This window comes from Bidens hawaiensis, unplaced genomic scaffold (assembly GCF_021521415.1).
Source record: "Bidens hawaiensis isolate Kalapana, Puna unplaced genomic scaffold, B.hawaiensis_p1.1 tig00013943_1, whole genome shotgun sequence".
NCBI lineage: Eukaryota > Viridiplantae > Streptophyta > Magnoliopsida > Asterales > Asteraceae > Bidens > Bidens hawaiensis.
Window position 1 is genome coordinate 110,756 of NW_027492193.1, and position 19,746 is coordinate 130,501.

General features: G+C 39.6%; 1 pseudogene; it reads left to right on the forward strand.

Annotated features, from left to right (window-relative positions):
• Positions 1 to 1,875: 1,875 nt before the first annotated feature.
• On the forward strand, positions 1,876 to 5,168 carry LOC143545409 (shikimate O-hydroxycinnamoyltransferase-like; annotated as a pseudogene).
• The last annotated feature ends 14,578 nt before the right edge of the window (positions 5,169 to 19,746 follow it).

Consider the following 19,746-nt stretch of genomic DNA (forward strand, 5'->3'; position numbering starts at 1 on the left):
ACGTAACCATTTTTCAATTAAACCTACACACATATCCCTCTCTACCTCGCGACACTAAACCCTAAGTAATTATTTGGCCCGTACATTGTCGTTAAGATCAAAATTCATCACCAACTTGAGCCACAAACCCTAAACGGCGACACTTCTCACTCATTACGTGATCCTTATCGGTAATTGATTTATGTTTTTAGATCGATTTTAGCCTAGAAACAGTAACCCTAAATCAATTGTAACAAACCTTGAACAAATTGGACAATTTAATTTTTAGGGTTCATGGAGAAAAATTGGGTTTTTTGATTTACTGGTTATATTTAAACAAACTGACACAACTAACAAATCAACACACCAGCCCAATGGCTGGTGCTTGGGCTGTTAACACACTGGAACCGGTCAAGGCGCGGGTTCGAGCTCCCTCGGCCCGGTTTTTGTTATTTATTTTTTAAGACTTGTAAACAAGTTCTTTTATATTAATATATGTTTATAACATTTAATAAATGTATATTTGATAAACCGAACCTCTAGACTTGTTGTTTTTCTCCATAAAATCTTTTATACATGTATGACTGTATATGAATGTAATGATAACTCGTTTAATAATCCAAATCGTGTTCATTTTAAAGATTCATTTTCGTCTTAGTTTTTTTTCCGACTTTTATATCACTTTTCAAAACATCTATTTTATTAACGTAAAGAAAGCAAACATGGTTAATATTAATAATAATAATACTAATAATAATAATAACATTTATAAATATAATAATAACCTTTATATTTAAAAGAAAGTGTATCTAATAATATTTAGTGTTACACACAATCATATCGAATCTCAAAACCCGTCATAAATCTTAGTATTTCGTTATGTTTATATTTAATTCGTGTTGTCATAAACAACTAGGAATATTTATCGGAGAATCTCGAGGAGCTTGACCGTCTTTCATCCTAGCATTTTCCTTTATTATCTCGTCCTCGTTTATCCTACTCCATAAGGTAAGTAAATTCACATCCCTTTTTATACCGCTTTACAATTTTGGGGGCGTTATGCGTTCAAAATCAACTTATTGTTTTCACTACAATTCCGTTATATGCATAATTGTAATTGCTCGATTAGTTGTTACATACGAATATGACTATGTGTTTAATTTATGTTTGTTGATGCCTCATTCTCATCCTCATCCTCATTAGTATGATCATACGTCGTCGGATTAAACCGTTATCAATGCGATTCGGTTGAAAAGACAACTTTTATTTATTGTTTACTAGTTGTAGTAATTTACGATTATTGCATGGAATTGCCATTTTATTATTATATATACTCAAAAATTGTGGTTTACTTGCTCGACGTTATGTTGACAACAATATATATTTTCACTCATGATGCATGTAGCTTTTTTGGATGAATCAAGTATTGGAAGTTAGATGATACCTTAAGTTGCTTTGATCAATGAAGAACACATTTGTTTTAAGTTATTTATTATTTAAATTATTTATTTGTAACTGTATTTTTGAGACAATGTTTGTGCTTTGGAAATTTGATATATGAATGAATAATTTAGATATTGACACGTGTATTTTACTTAGTGTCTTCTGAGCTATGATACAATATTGTCGCGTCCTGACATGTTTTGCCGTAAGATGAGGTGTGACATTTTCCTGCTCGACCAGGGTACATGAATTATCAGAGCCCAGCATGAATGCTCTAAGAATTTGAATTGTATTTGATGCTATCCGTGCATTTTTGGTTCACGTCTTTTGGCCATTTATTGATTTAAATCCATCAACTTTCTTATATATAGGACAAGTCTTCAATGTGAAATAGATAGCCAACTACAAATCTCACTTCTTATAGTACTTTATTGCATTTGGCAAGCAGTAAAGATCAAGATGAAGGCGGTGGTAAGAGAATCCACAATGGTGAGACCAGCGGAGGAGACACCGAAGATTAACTTGTGCAACTCTATACTCGATCTCATGGCCCCGGATTTTCACGCACCTGTGGTGTACTTTTACCAGCCCAATGGTGCTCCCAACTTCTTTGATACAAAAGTAATGAAGGAAGCCTTGAGCAGGGTGTTGGTTGCATTTTACCCGATGGCAGGGCGATTTAAGCTAGGCGAAAATGGCCGAATTGAGATCGATTGTCAAGGACAAGGTGCGTTGTTTTTGGAAGCCGAGTGCGATAACGCGGTTGATGATTTCGGTGACTTTGCACCCAAATTAGAGTTCTTGAAACTCGTCCCAACGGTGGATTACTCGTTGGGAATTGAATCATATCCTCTATTGGCCTCGCATGTATAATATGTTTTACAGATTTGAAGAATTAGTCAGACCCTCTAAATTATCCGTCATTCCTCAGATGACGGATTATTTCATACAAAATAACGACTTGAGATCTCATACGATCCTATTATATTAATAAGTATATTATTATTATTATTTAAATTTATCTATTATTTAGTTTCCTTATTATAGTCAATTATGTTTTCTTATTGTTTATCTTTTTTTAGTTTTATGTATTTGTTTTCCTATATAATGTAATCTTGTTTATGAAAAAAAAATAAGAGAATTATTATTTGGGTCTATTTTCTCTTCTTCTCTTGTGTTCTTGGGAGATTGACGGTTGTCTCGAATAAAATTGATGGAGACCGATTCGAGACAACCATCAATATCCCAAGAACACAAGAGAAGAAGAGAAAATAGACCAAAATAATAATTCTTTCTTATTCTTTTTCATAAACAAGATTACATTATATAGGAAAACAAATACATAAAACTAAAAAAAGATAAACAATTATGAAACATAATTGACTATAATAAGGAAACTAAATAATAGATAAATTTAAATAATAATAATAATAATAATATACTTATTAATATAATAGGATCGTATCAAGATCTGAAGAGACAAGTTGAAAATGTAATTAAAATGTTACAATCAGTCATATTTGTCTGTATTTACCGACAAATCCATTGAAGGACACTTACGGATTACCAGGAGGAACATGGTAACTGTAATAATAAAGGTAAAATAAAAATAATATTTTATTAAATATTAAAAAAAATGTTGTGTTTTTTTAATATAATTAACTATAAAGATAAGAATGGTGTACGGATTAGAAATGCTAGTTCTCAAAATTGGTCCCATATTTGTTGAACAATTCAAAACAAGTTTGTACACCCCTTTACAAATCATGAAAATTTTCTTAATATTAAATTAGAATTACGTACGGGTTTGTAAAATGGTTTCTTTCTTTCTTTTTCTTGTTTTTTTTTGCTTTCTACAAACGTGTCCGACAACGTTTCCACGATTCATAATTTGCCGATAAGTTTTAAACTCCCAGAAAAAAAATCTTAGTTTCCCATAAGTGGAAAATAGCCACATAATTGACTTGTCGCAACATCGTTGCCAATGTAAATACGTTTTGGACAATTTATTGCTAATAATCTTCGTATTTTATCTTTAAATTCTTTTCTTTCTATATCCAAATTAGAAAGAAAACATTTCCTTCCTATTTCTCTTTGTTTTTCTTCCATTTGTTTTTTTTTTCTCAATTCAATGAAACCGAGGTTCGTAACTTTCTACCATTTCCGTTGTTTTCTTTACTTAAAAAAAAACTCTGGAACCTAATATTTTTTTCCTTTCCTTCCATTTCATTTCTTTTCTATCCATAATTGAACTCGAGAACAAAGTGTAAGGGATCATTTATTTAAACCAATCTACACCGATAAAACCGACTTTCTTCGAAAACGTTTGGACCAGAAGACCAACTACTTATCCTATACACTAATGTTATATTTTAGTCTATTTTTACATAAAACACCATTTTAGCCAATCTTCATCATACAATCCTGTTGTTATCAGTTTAAATCGATTCTATTCAGTTTCAAACCACATAAAAACACCCAAATGCCTGAGTTTTATTATTTCTATTACTTTTTGATTTCTTAATTTCTCCTTAGTGACACTGTATTTTATTTACGACTGAATGTTACTTTCTATATATTACTTTATTTAATGAAATAAACATTTTGAATGTCATTTTTATGATTACATTACGACTAATTAAATATCTCTTTTTCAGATTTAGTTAAGGTTATAACTTTATAAATGTTTTTTATTCCACTTTTTAAAATATATAGAACTAAAGAATATTTTCTATCATGTTATATTTTTTAATGATCAATTGACACCTCAAAGAAAAAAATTATTCTTCTTTGATAAGTAGTTGATTAATTTAAGCAGGTAACTTACTTCAAATGTGGTGGAGTTTCGCTAGGAGTTGCATGGCACCATTATGTAGCGGATGGTTCATCCGCGATGCACTTCATAAACACATGGTCTGATGTGGCTAATGGCCTCGCAATTACCCTCCCACCCTATCTAGACCGGACCCTCCTTCGTGCAAAAGACCCACCACAACCTGTTTTTGAGCATGTTGAGTACCACTCAAATCCAAAATTGAGCTCACCACTCCAAGCTGAACCAGACGATAGCAAAACCGTCTGCTCAATTTTCAACTTAACACGAAACCAACTCATTGTGCTCAAAGAAAAATTAAAGGAAGTTAATGGTAACACCACATACAGCTCTTTTGAATCTCTCTCAGGCCATGTTTGAAAGTGCGTGTGTGAAGCCCGCGAGTTGCCCTATGATGTGGAGACCAAGCTACACATTCCCACTGATGGAAGAGCCCGCTTACAACCACCACTTCCACAAGGGTATTTTGGGAATGCTATATTTACAACTGCTGTTATAGCAATTGTTGGCGACATTCAGTCGAAACCTATGTGGTATGCTGCAAATAAAATCCATGATGCATTAGTGATGATGAATAATGATTATCTAAAATCAGCACTCGGTTATATGGAACAAAACCTTGATCAAAAGCCTAAGGTTTCATAAAAGTGCACGAATCTTCGTATAGTAAGTTGGGCTAGGCTACCAATTCACGATGCTGACTTTGGATGGGGCCGACCGATTTTCATGGGGCCTGCTTGGATCACATTAGGTTTCTGTTTTGTATTGTCCAGCCTGATAAACGACGGGAGCTTATCGATCGTCATTGGACTTGAAGCTGAACAAATGAAGCTTTTTAGCAAATTATGGTATGCAATTTGAAGCTTATTCGTTATATTCCTTGTCAACTTTTATTGCAACAATAATTTATATACTTATCGGTATGATGTATGTATGTATGTTACGTGTGTATGTACGTGTGTGTATGTTTGTATGTAGGCATGCATGTATTTACGTTAAATGCAATGCAAGTAAGTTTTATTTACTCCATGTGTTAGTTTTTGTATACATAGAGAGTAGACGCCGAGCCTTTTTATTATCCACACCGGGTATTCATCCCACTCAACTTATCCATATTTTTGTAACTAAGACTATCACACATGTTATTTGTAAAATTATTGTATTTTAAAGTTCATTATCATCTGCATTATCTTGCATGTTTGTGATGATAGTACCTTGTTTCTTTCACTCCTTTGTCATACGTATCGCTTCTCGGGACACCACCATAAATGAGACGACGACCGTTTTAATAACTCTTAACTACCAAAAACATGTGAAGAAAATGGCTCAAACGTGGTGAGGTTTCGCATGCTATTTTTGTAACTAAGACTATCACAAGGATTATTGTGTTTTAACATTCATTATCATATGCATTGATTGATGATATATATAGGGATATTGGTTTTTAATACTCCCAACTTTCATCATATTTTCTCATACCACTCACCGTCTAAAGGAACACTAACTTCGTTAATGTTTTGGACTAAAAGTGTCATTCAAATTAGTTGAGGGGGTAAACAAAAATCTTATTTTTAACACACATTTTCTGCAATATATATATATATATATATATAAACACACAATCTCTCACTCTCTTCTACACTCTGCCCATCGGAACCCACTAGGCCCGTCGGAACCCACCACCTCCACCTTTACTTTCACCGGAAATCAAACCGATGCCACCAGACCCAAAGGAACCCACCACCTCCACCTTCACTTTTTCCGGAAATCAAACTGTCACACCCCGACCAAAGGCGGATTATACATCGGGGCGCCACATATTGTTTCATTACTTGTGACACTATTGGGTGTCAATATTTAATAAATATATTCATTCACGCACGCGCAGCGTAGACACAAGATAACATAAATCAACATAAATCAATATATTATAAGGCAAAATATTCGAACAACAATAACTTGTCTTGATACATTTTAATCTAGGTCCAAAAGTAAAAACGTCCTACGTGTCCACAAGCTCCAAATGTAGCTACAGCAAACCTGAACATGTGTTAAAATAAACGTCAAACACTTGCGTGTTGGTGAGAAATCAAGTTTAATACAATACATAGATAACAATAAATCTGCGCGCAACACGTGTATGTCTGGTGTTTAACAAGGGTGTAATCAGATTGTGATCAAACCTAAATAGATCATAGTTCATAGTTCAATCCGTGCTCCCAAATGAGCACAAAAACAAGAAAACATCTGTGCAAGTGTAAACAAAGAAAACCGTAAACGATAGGTCTCCCGTGTTCATCCAATGGATCCATGAAAACTTCGGAATAGGCCGAACAAAGCGGTTAATGATACACACATACAAATAAACAGCCAAGTAAACGTCCTCAACACATGGGATACTGCGCGACTAAAGTTCATAAATAAGTTTAAGACTCTAAGTTTGTATGAACACATGAACATCCCAAAACATTAAAGATAAAAAGGGATTAGGTACGAGATTACTCACTTGATAAACGATGCGGTGAAAGATAAAGCAAGAACCAACTTTAAACAAGCACAAGTTAACCTATAGATAAGATTATTGTTTTAATGGTTTGATTTAAGTCTTGATTATAAGTTAGCATAATTAATAAGTAAATTATTATATATAATACATATATTACCGGAAAAGCAGGGCAGAACAGGATAGAAGACGAAGGCAAAGAGAGAGGAGACGGCAGAGGAAGAACACGGCAAGGAGTAAGAGAGAACAGGAGAGTTTAAGTGCTTTGTGTGTGTAGTGTTAAGAAAAATAACATTATTATTTATAGGGAAACCCTAGGAAACACAATCCCTAGAAAAGGGGAAAAGATCTCCAAAAAGTAAAAGATTCCAAAAGCAAAAGATATCAAAAGATATGGCAGCTGCAGGGGGCAAAGGAAAAGCTGACAGGTAACAGTAAACAGGCATGGGAGGGTCAGATAAAGGTACTGGACAAGCATGGAAAAAGCAGATCTCAAAAGATAATGTCAGTCACTTTTTCTGCCAACCAATGGGGTTGGTGCGCATGCTGCGCCGAAAGTAACTTTTCAGACATAAGATAGGTCAGGTCAACAACACAGAAGATAAGACATCACAAAGGCTAACGGCTAGATTAAACAGAAGAAAACTCAAAGGGGGTTTAGCGCGAGAAGGCGTCGAGCGCACGCGCGAGGGCGAAGGCAGACAGAGAACAGCCAACAGCGCGCCGCGGGAAGAACTAAAATCCTTAGCGCGTCGCGGGAAGAATTACCATTCTTAGCGCGCTGCGAGAAGAACTACAATTCTTAGCGCGTCGCGGGAAGAACTACCGTTCTTAGCGCGCTGCGGGAAGAACTACAATTCTTAGCGCGCTGCGAGAACAGTTCGCCTCGCGTATCGCAGGAACTGGTCTACGCGCAGGCTTCCTTGTAAGGAGTCTGGCGCGTGGAGCTGCGCAGACAACCTTAGGCGGGAAGGAACAAAGGACAAGCAAAGAGTTAAGAGAAAAAGGAGGTTCAAGGCGTAAGGGCGGAACGACGACAAGAGAGAGAAAGAGGCGGGACGGCAACAAGAGGGAAAAGAAGGCGGAGAGAAGAAGAGGGACGGGACGGCGGGAAGGAAAAGAGAGGAAGAGGCGGAAAGGAAAATATATTATTATTAAAAGTAAAGTATAAGTATAAATAAATATTAAATCATAAAAGAAAGAGTTCGGATTGGAGAAACGGGTACCTGGGTCGGGTCGGATAGGGCAGAAGTCACAGTCTCCCCTACTTTAAGAAATTTCGTCCCGAAATTTATCTCGAAGTAGGTTGCGCAGAGAACAGGTGCGGGTACTTGATCTTCATCTGATCTTCCCTTTCCCATGTAAACTCGGCTCCGCGCTTGGACTCCCAGCGAACTTTCACGATAGGGATGCGACTGCGCTTGGTTTGCTTAACCTCGCGATCCATAATCTCAACAGGCTTCTCAACGAAATGCATGGATTCGTCAACTTGAACTTCATCAAGTGGAATGTGAAGGTTCTCGTCGGCTAAACACTTCTTGAGATTGGATACATGGAACGTTGGATGTACATTGCTGAGCTGTAGGCAACTTTTCCCACACGCGCGAGAATCTTGAATGGACCAACATAACGAGGAGCAAGCTTACCTTTCTTCCCAAAGCGAACAACACCTTTCCAAGGCGACACTTTGAGGAGAACAAGATCACCAACTTGAAATTCGAGAGGCTTTCGCCTACGATCTGCGTAACTCTTCTGTCGGCTTCTGGCAGTCAGCAGATGATCACGGATCTTGGCGATTTTATCGGTTGTCTCTTGAACAAGTTCGGGTCCTGTGATTTGAGCTTCACCCACTTCGCTCCAACAAATCGGGGAGCGGCACTTACGACCGTAAAGTGCTTCAAATGGGGCCATACCAATACTGGAATGATAGCTGTTATTATAAGAGAACTCGATCAAAGGTAGGTGCGAATCCCAATTACCTCCAAAATCAAGAACACAAGATCGGAGCATATCCTCAAGAGTTTGAATAGTTCGCTCAGACTGTCCGTCAGTCTGAGGATGATATGCAGTACTCATGTCCAAGCGAGTTCCTAGCGCAGATTGGAGAGATTTCCAAAAGCGAGATATAAAACGGCCATCGCGATCGGATATGATGCTCAAAGGAGTACCATGGCGGCAGACAATTTCCTTGACATAAAGCTGCGCAAGTTGCTCAACACGGTAGTTTTCACGAATGGGCAGAAAGTGAGCAGACTTAGTCAAACGATCCACTATTACCCAAATGCTATCATGTTTTCTTGCTGTCAAAGGTAACTTGGTAATAAAGTCCATCGCTATACCTTCCCATTTCCACGTAGGAATTTCTGGTTGTTCGAGCAAACCAGATGGGCGTTGATGTTCAGCTTTTACCTTAGAACAAGTCAGGCATTTAGCTACGAACACAGCAATATCCTTTTTCATACCGGGCCACCAATAAGTAATGCGCAAATCCTTGTACATCTTATCAGCGCCGGGATGAATAGAATACCGAGATTTATGCGCTTCACTCAGGATATCAGCGCGAAGATTCTCATCAAAGGGAATCCAGATGCGATTGAGATAGCAGAGAATTCCACTCAGATTAGGGACAAAGTGAGCTTCCGCGCCACACGCTAACTCGGCGCGAAGGTTACCATTACTGATGGATGCGCGCTGCGCGTCACGAATGCGCGATTCAAGGTTGCTTTGGATCGGCGCGAAGTGAAGCTGCGTGCGCGGCAAGATACAGTTAAGCTGGCAGGGTTTACGGCTGAGCGCATCAGCTACCACATTAGCCTTACCAGGATGATACCGGATCTCACAATCGTAATCGCTGATGAGTTCGTTCCATCGGCGTTGCCTCATGTTGAGTTCCTTTTGATCAAAGATATGCTAAAGGCTTTTATGGTCTGTGTAGAGGATACACTTAGTACCATAAAGGTAGTGTCTCCAGATCTTCAAGGCGAATACAACTGCGCCTAGTTCGAGGTCGTGAGTTGTATAATTCTTTTCATGAACCTTGAGTTGCCTTGATGCGTAAGCGATAACCTTTCCTCGTTGCATAAGAACACAACCGAGACCTTGGTTGGATGCATCGCAATACACGACAAAATCTTCATTACCCTCAGGTAACGCTAGAACAGGAGCTTCACACAACAAACGCTTGAGCGTTAGAAAGGCTTCTTCTTGCTTCGAGCCCCAAATATACGGTTTACCTTTGTGCGTTAGAGCTGTTAAAGGCAATGCGATCTTTGAGAAGTTCGAAATAAAGCGCCGGTAATAACCAGCTAAGCCCAGAAAGGAACGGATTTCGGTAGGAGTGGATGGCGTAATCCAGTTCTTGATTGCTTCAATTTTGGATGGGTCGACATGAATCCCCATCTTGTTAACAACATGGCCAAGAAACTGTACTTCATCAGACCAGAATTCACACTTGGAGAGCTTGGCAAAGAGCTGCTCGGCTCTAAGCTTTTGCAATACCAATCGAAGATGTTGCTCATGCTCGGCCTTGGTCTTAGAATAAATCAGAACGTCATCGATAAACACAATCACGAATTTATCCAAGAAAGGCCTACACACCCGATTCATAAGATCCATGAAAACGGCGGGTGCGTTGGTTAAACCGAAGGACATGACCAAGAATTCAAAATGGCCATAACGAGTTCGAAAAGCAGTCTTCGGAACATCTTCATCGCGGATGCGCAACTGGTGATAGCCAGAGCGGAGATCAATCTTGGAGAAACAAGAGGCACCTTGGGGTTGATCAAAGAGGTCGTCAATACGCGGTAAGGGATACCGGTTCTTAATGGTGAGTTTGTTCAACTCGCGGTAATCAATACACATGCGAAACGAACCATCTTTCTTTTTAACGAACAACACCGGAGCACCCCAGGGCGAAGAGCTAGGGCGAATGAATCCTTTAGCGGTCAACTCTTGAAGTTGACTTGCCAATTCTTGCATCTCAGCGGGCGCAAGACGGTAAGGAGATTTAGCTACGGGGGAAGCACCAGGGACAAGATCAATACGAAACTCGACTTCACGAGCGGGAGGGATACCAGGAAGATCATCAGGAAAAACTTCAGGGAAATCACGCACAACAGGGATATCGCGAAGCTTCTTCTTTCCTTCATCGGGTTTAACCACATGGGCTAAAAATGCAATACACTTCTTCCGCATGAGTCTTTGGGCTTCGGCGCAAGACATAAGTTTAAGACCGCGGGAGGGTTTCTCGCCGTAGATATGAAGATCACCATTTTCTCGAGGAATGCGAATCAACTTCTTGGCGCAAATAACTTCGGCGCGATTCTTCGAGAGCCAGTCCATACCAATAATAACATCAAAGCTTCCAAGAGGCATGGGGATGAGGTCGATTAGAAAATCGTTTTCGTTAAGGTTAAGCGTGCAATCCTTAATCACGGAGTTAATTAAAACAGTTTCACCATTAGCCAATTCAACTGAAAAATTTTCTTTTAAATCGCTGCGCGGTCGCGCAAGCTTCTGCTCAAACGCGCGAGAAATAAAACTTCGATCGGCGCCAGTATCAAAAAGTACAGAAGCATAAAATCCGTTAAGCAAAAATGTACCATTAACTACGTCATTATTCGCTTGCGCTTGGTGCGCGGTTATGTTAAAAGCTCGGCCACGCGTCACTTGGTTCGAAATCTGGTTCATCGGATTCGCTTGCGTAATCTGAACTTGTAGCCTTGGGCACGCGTTCCGGAAATGACTGGGATCACCGCAGTTAAAGCACGATCTGGGTCGTGGGTTTTGGTAGGTTGGTTGTGGGTTCTGCGGGTAGACTGGTGGTGTTGGCGCAATTGGATTGGCGGAAGGGACTCTACAGAACTCGGCAGAGTGACCAACGCGGCCACATCGGTTACATTGTCGACATGGGACTTGAGGTGGGTGGTGGAGTCTACAGGTTGGGCAAAAGGGTTGGTTTCCTGTGTAAGGTTTCTTAGTTGGCGGGGCAGGGAGTGCGGGATTGGTTAAGGCATAGTTGTGGACTACAGGAGGTGTCGGGTAAGTTGACAGTGGGTTAGGCGCGTAAACTGGAGGTTGGTAGGCGGGTTGCTGGACAATGGGCGGGTTGGTAAGCGCATAGGCTTTGCGCCTGCGCTTGAGGTTGTTACGGTTTGAGGGTTCTGGTTTGGTTTCTGTTGGTTCAGGGGCAGTCTTGGGTTTGGTCTTCTCAGTTCCCCGCAGGAACAGGGTTCCTGCTCTGACATGGTTGTCGCTGAGCACAGCGGCCAACTCGATGGCGTCAGAGAGGGTTGCTGGGTTTCTAGCCCATACAGAATCTTGAATTTCCATGGGGAGACCCCCAAGGAATTTCTCGATGGCTCGGCGGGAAGGGGTAACAAGGTGAGGGACAAGCAGGCTTAGTTCATGGAAGCGCGTCGCGTACTCGCGCGCTTCGCCACTGTATTGCTTAAGATTCCAAAATTCCTCCTCCAGGCGCTTAACTTCGTTGGGAGGGCAGAATTCTCGCGTCAAGAGATCCTTAAATTCCTCCCAGAGCATGCTGGTAGCAGCCTCTGCGCCACGCGCATGAGCTACTCCATTCCACCATGTAAGCGCTCTGGATTCCAGGACACTGGAAGCATATAGGGTTCGTCTGTCTGGAGGGCATTGGGTATGGAGGAAAGTGTTTTCTATCTTTTCGAGCCACTGGAGCATCACGGTGGCTCCTTCAAGACCTGTGAACTTTGGAGGGTTACCCGCGTTAAAGGACTTAATGTTATAACCGGAGGTATTGTTTTGGCTCAAGGCTTGGGCTATTGCGGCGGCCATTTCCTGGGAACGTTGCTGTCTACGCCTGCGCGAGGCTTCTCTCCTCTGATGACGGCGAGATAGCGGAGGCATTCTATAAAAGTTTTAGTTTGTTAATATCTTAGCGCAAAGTATAATCTTATAAAGCTTGGTTTCGCGGAGTCAGTTACTGTCAAAAGTTAAAGTAAAATAAATGACCCTAGATGCAAACTTAATAAAGATAACAAATTCGAATCAAGAATCGACAATTCATGTATCACCATGACTTTCCGAATTCCCAATTTAAAATATACGAGTAAACGAGTATTGGAGATTGACGATTCATGTATCACCATGACTTTTCAATCCTCAATATAAAATATACAAGAAAATGAGTATTGGAGGTTGACAATTCATGTATCACCATGACTTTTCAAGTCTCCAACCTCAGAACATAATCGTAAATGGAAATTGAAAATCAACTATTCATGTATCACCATGACTTTTCGGATTTTCAACCCCAACAAACGAATATGTAAGTAAAACCAATAAAAAAATCGAAATTCAGCAAAAATCGAAATATCGCGAAATAAAACATAAAACCATACGCTGCGTCTGCGCAAGCATATTTATAAATAACGAGTAATTAACAATAAGCGCGCAAACATGAGATTTCTCTCATGCGCGAGAAGGGACTCTTAGGTATTCTAGGCCGTTACGTCTAACCACCTATCCTAAAGTCAACGAGCTCTGATACCAATCTGTCACACCCCGACCAAAGGCGGATTATACATCGGGGCGCCACATATTGTTTCATTACTCGTGACACTATTGGGTGTCAATATTTAATAAATATATTCATTCACGCACGCGCAGCGTAGACACAAGATAACATAAATCAACATAAATCAATATATTATAAGGCAAAATATTCGAACAACAATAACTTGTCTTGATACATTTTAATCTAGGTCCAAAAGTAAAAACGTCCTACGTGTCCACAAGCTCCAAATGTAGCTACAGCAAACCTGAACATGTGTTAAAATAAACGTCAAACACTTGCGTGTTGGTGAGAAATCAAGTTTAATACAATACATAGATAACAATAAATCTGCGCGCAACACGTGTATGTCTGGTGTTTAACAAGGGTGTAATCAGATTGTGATCAAGCCTAAATAGATCATAGTTCATAGTTCAATCCGTGCTCCCAAATGAGCACAAAAACAAGAAAACATCTGTGCAAGTGTAAACAAAGAAAACCGTAAACGATAGGTCTCCCGTGTTCATCCAATGGATCCATGAAAACTTCGGAATAGGCCGAACAAAGCGGTTAATGATACACACATACAAATAAACAGCCAAGTAAACGTCCTCAACACATGGGATACTGCGCGACTAAAGTTCATAAATAAGTTTAAGACTCTAAGTTTGTATGAACACATGAACATCCCAAAACATTAAAGATAAAAAGGGATTAGTTACGAGATTACTCACTTGATAAACGATGCGGTGAAAGATAAAGCAAGAACCAACTTTAAACAAGCACAAGTTAACCTATAGATAAGATTATTGTTTTAATGGTTTGATTTAAGTCTTGATTATAAGTTAGCATAATTAATAAGTAAATTATTATATATAATACATATATTACCGGAAAAGCAGGGCAGAACAGGATAGAAGACGAAGGCAAAGAGAGAGGAGACGGCAGAGGAAGAACACGGCAAGGAGTAAGAGAGAACAGGAGAGTTTAAGTGCTTTGTGTGTGTAGTGTTAAGAAAAATAACATTATTATTTATAGGGAAACCCTAGGAAACACAATCCCTAGAAAAGGGGAAAAGATCTCCAAAAAGCAAAAGATTCCAAAAGCAAAAGATATCAAAAGATATGGCAGCTGCAGGGGGCAAAGGAAAAGCTGACAGGTAACAGTAAACAGGCATGGGAGGGTCAGATAAAGGTACTGGACAAGCATGGAAAAAGCAGATCTCAAAAGATAATGTCAGTCACTTTTTCTGCCAACCAATGGGGTTGGTGCGCATGCTGCGCCGAAAGTATCTTTTCAGACATAAGATAGGTCAGGTCAACAGCACAGAAGATAAGACATCACAAAGGCTAACGGCTAGATTAAACAGAAGAAAACTCAAAGGGGGTTTAGCGCGAGAAGGCGTCGAGCGCACGCGCGAGGGCGAAGGCAGACAGAGAACAGCCAACAGCGCGCCGCGGGAAGAACTAAAATCCTTAGCGCGTCGCGGGAAGAATTACCATTCTTAGCGCGCTGCGAGAAGAACTACAATTCTTAGCGCGTCGCGGGAAGAACTACCGTTCTTAGCGCGCTGCGGGAAGAACTACAATTCTTAGCGCGCTGCGAGAACAGTTCGCCTCGCGTATCGCAGGAACTGGTCTACGCGCAGGCTTCCTTGTAAGGAGTCTGGCGCGTGGAGCTGCGCAGACAACCTTAGGCGGGAAGGAACAAAGGACAAGAAAAGAGTTAAGAGAAAAAGGAGGTTCAAGGCGTAAGGGCGGAACGACGACAAGAGAGAGAAAGAGGCGGGACGGCAACAAGAGGGAAAAGAAGGCGGAGAGAAGAAGAGGGACGGGACGGCGGGAAGGAAAAGAGAGGAAGAGGCGGAAAGGAAAATATATTATTATTAAAAGTAAAGTATAAGTATAAATAAATATTAAATCATAAAAGAAAGAGTTCGGATTGGAGAAACGGGTACCTGGGTCGGGTCGGATAGGGCAGAAGTCACACAAACCGCTGCCACCAGGTCTTATCGGAACCCACCACCTCCACCTTCACTTTTGCCGGAAATCAAGCCGCTGCCACCAGCCCATTGGAACCCTAAACCCAAACAAATCTGAGACGAGTTCTTGGATTGAGTTTACAGATCTGACAACACCGGTGATAGTTTCTAAATGTGGATGCGGTGATAGTGGTGGAGGGTGATGCTGACAGTGGGGAACCATCGTCCGGCTACATCAACAACCATCGCCGGAAAAGAAAAACGTCGTTTGGAAACATGATATAGAGTTACCGGCGACCCTAATTCAGGTTCTATTTGGTCCGATTAAGATGTGGTTTGGTCCATCGCCTTTGATTTGATTATATTAAGGTGTGATTCATGTTCAACTGATATGTTAATTTGAGGTGTATTTCGTTATAGATGATGAGGGTGATGGTTACAGTGATGGTGTTGATAATGGTGGAAAGTGTTAGCGGTGGCGGTTATGGTGGTCGTTGACGGTAAATTAAAAGTGGAGGTGGTGGGTTGTTGATGGTGATGGTGGGATTGCAGAGTGTAGGGGAGAGAGAGAGAGAGAGTATATATATATATATATATATTGCAGAATGTGTGTTAAAAAATAAAATTTATGTTTTACTCCCTCAACTAATTTGAATGATATTTTTAGTCCAAAACATTAACGAAGTTAGTGTTCCTTTAGACGGGGAGTGGTATAAGAAAATATGGTGAAAGTTGGGAGTGTTAGGCGACAAATCGAAAATTGGGAGTGTTATCTACTAATGAGGAAAAGTTATGAGTATTAAAAACCAATATTCCATATATATATATATATATAGAGGTTTGGATCAAATACAAATGAAATTAACGTGCTAAACAAGAGAATCAAGTAGAGTAATTATGTATACAAGTAGAGTAATTACATAATTACTCAATGATAATAACTCTAAACCATTTTGGACCACAAAAAACCCAAAAATATAAAAAATCATAAAATATAAAAAACACAAAAATGAAAAAATGAAAAAAGTAAAAAAACCAAAATTCTTATTTTAACATCCCGGTTTCATAAAAAAAACTCGGTTTTAGCCAAACTATATACATATATGTATAATATATACATATATGTACATTTACATGATTTTTATACACATGTGTATAATTTAAAATAAAGGACACTGTACATATGTGTATATTACGTAACTAAAGATTAAATAAAATTATACATATGTGTATAATACGACGTTTTTTTTAATTTTTTTTAATGAAACCGGAATGAAATATAAAAATTTTGGTTTTTTTACTTTTTTAAAATTTTTGTTATTTTTTGTTTTATGATTTTTTTGAATATTTTTTTCAAATGTGTTTTTAGTGGTCCAAAATGGTTCTCAAAGTTCTCAATTTGCAAAGGGTTCTCTTAGGATCCTTACTCTCTCTCTCTCTCTCTCTATATGCATTAGCTGTTATGTTTGTGATGTTGACAACCCTATTGTTTTCACCGTCCTCTGCCACTACTGCATAAGGCTATGCGTAGTGGAGGGCTACTGTGACTTCTGCCCTATCCGACCCGACCCAGGTACCCGTTTCTCCAATCCGAACTCTTTCTTTTATGATTTAATATTTATTTATACTTATACTTTACTTTTAATAATAATATATTTTCCTTTCCGCCTCTTCCTCTCTTTTCCTTCCCGCCGTCCCGTCCCTCTTCTTCTCTCCGCCTTCTTTTCCCTCTTGTTGCCGTCCCGCCTCTTTCTCTCTCTTGTCGTCGTTCCGCCCTTACGCCTTGAACCTCCTTTTTCTCTTAACTCTTTGCTTGTCCTTTGTTCCTTCCCGCCTAAGGTTGTCTGCGCAGCTCCACGCGCCAGACTCCTTACAAGGAAGCCTGCGCGTAGACCAGTTCCTGCGATACGCGAGGCGAACTGTTCTCGCAGCGCGCTAAGAATTGTAGTTCTTCCCGCAGCGCGCTAAGAACGGTAGTTCTTCCCGCGACGCGCTAAGAATTGTAGTTCTTCTCGCAGCGCGCTAAGAATGGTAATTCTTCCCGCGACGCGCTAAGGATTTTAGTTCTTCCCGCGGCGCGCTGTTGGCTGTTCTCTGTCTGCCTTCGCCCTCGCGCGTGCGCTCGACGCCTTCTCGCGCTAAACCCCCTTTGAGTTTTCTTCTGTTTAATCTAGCCGTTAGCCTTTGTGATGTCTTATCTTCTGTGCTGTTGACCTGGCCTATCTTATGTCAGAAAAGCCACTTTTGGCGCAGTATGCGCACCAACCCCATTGGTTGACAGAAAAAGTGACTGACATTATCTTTTGAGATCTGCTTTTCCATGCTTGACCAGTACCTTTATCTGACCCTCCCATGCCTGTTTACTGTTACCTGTCAGCTTTTCCTTATCCCCTGCAGCTGCCATATCTTTTGATATCTTTTGCTTTTGGAATCTTTTGCTTTTTGGAGATCTTTTCCCCTTTTCTAGGGATTGTGTTTCCTAGGGTTTCCCTATAAATAATAATGTTATTTTTCTTAACACTACACACACAAAGCACTTAAACTCTCCTGTTCTCTCTTACTCCTTGCCGTTGTTCTTCCTCTGCCGTCTCCTCTCTCTTTGCCTTCGTCTTCTATCCTGTTCTGCCCTGCTTTTCCGGTAATATATGTATTATATATAATAATTTACTTATTAATTATGCTAACTTATAATCAAGACTTAAATCAAACCATTAAAACAATAATCTTATCTATAGGTTAACTTGTGCTTGTTTAAAGTTGGTTCTTGCTTTATCTTTCACCGCATCGTTTATCAAGTGAGTAATCTCGTAACTAATCCCTTTTTATCTTTAATGTTTTGGGATGTTCATGTGTTCATACAAACTTAGAGTCTTAAACTTATTTATGAACTTTAGTCGCGCAGTATCCCATGTGTTGAGGACGTTTACTTGGCTGTTTATTTGTATGTGTGTATCATTAACCGCTTTGTTCGGCCTATTCCGAAGTTTTCATGGATCCATTGGATGAACACGGGAGACCTATCGTTTACGGTTTTCTTTGTTTACACTTGCACAGATGTTTTCTTGTTTTTGTGCTCATTTGGGAGCACGGATTGAACTATGAACTATGATCTATTTAGGCTTGATCACAATCTGATTACACCCTTGTTAAACACCAGACATACACGTGTTGCGCGCAGATTTATTGTTATCTATGTATTGTATTAAACTTGATTTCTCACCAACACGCAAGTGTTTGACGTTTATTTTAACACATGTTCAGGTTTGCTGTAGCTACATTTGGAGCTTGTGGACACGTAGGACGTTTTTACTTTTGGACCTAGATTAAAATGTATCAAGACAAGTTATTGTTGTTCGAATATTTTGCCTTATAATATATTGATTTATGTTGATTTATGTTATCTTGTGTCTACGCTGCGCGTGCGTGAATGAATATATTTATTAAATATTGACACCCAATAGTGTCACGAGTAATGAAACAATATGTGGCGCCCCGATGTATAATCCGCCTTTGGTCGGGGTGTGACAGATTGGTATCAGAGCTCGTTGACTTTAGGATAGGTGGTTAGACGTAACGGCCTAGAATACCTAAGAGTCCCTTCTCGCGCATGAGAGAAATCTCATGTTTGCGCGCTTATTGTTAATTACTCGTTATTTATAAATATGCTTGCGCAGACGCAGCGTATGGTTTTATGTTTTATTTCGCGATATTTCGATTTTTGCTGAATTTCGATTTTTTTATTGGTTTTACTTACATATTCGTTTGTTGGGGTTGAAATTCCGAAAAGTCATGGTGATACATGAATAGTTGATTTTCAATTTCCATTTACGATTATGTTCTGAGGTTGGAGACTTGAAAAGTCATGGTGATACATGAATTGTCAACCTCCAATACTCATTTTCTTGTATATTTTATATTGAGGATTGAAAAGTCATGGTGATACATGAATCGTCAATCTCCAATACTCGTTTACTCGTATATTTTAAATTGGGAATTCGGAAAGTCATGGTGATACATGAATTGTCGATTCTTGATTCGAATTTGTTACCTTTATTAAGTTTGCATCTAGGGTCATTTATTTTACTTTAACTTTTGACAGTAACTGACTCCGCGAAACCAAGCTTTATAAGATTATACTTTGCGCTAAGATATTAACAAACTAAAACTTTTATAGAATGCCTCCGCTATCTCGCCGTCATCAGAGGAGAGAAGCCTCGCGCAGGCGTAGACAGCAACGTTCCCAGGAAATGGCCGCCGCAATAGCCCAAGCCTTGAGCCAAAACAATACCTCCGGTTATAACATTAAGTCCTTTAACGCGGGTAACCCTCCAAAGTTCACAGGTCTTGAAGGAGCCACCGTGATGCTCCAGTGGCTCGAAAAGATAGAAAACACTTTCCTCCATACCCAATGCCCTCCAGACAGACGAACCCTATATGCTTCCAGTGTCCTGGAATCCAGAGCGCTTACATGGTGGAAT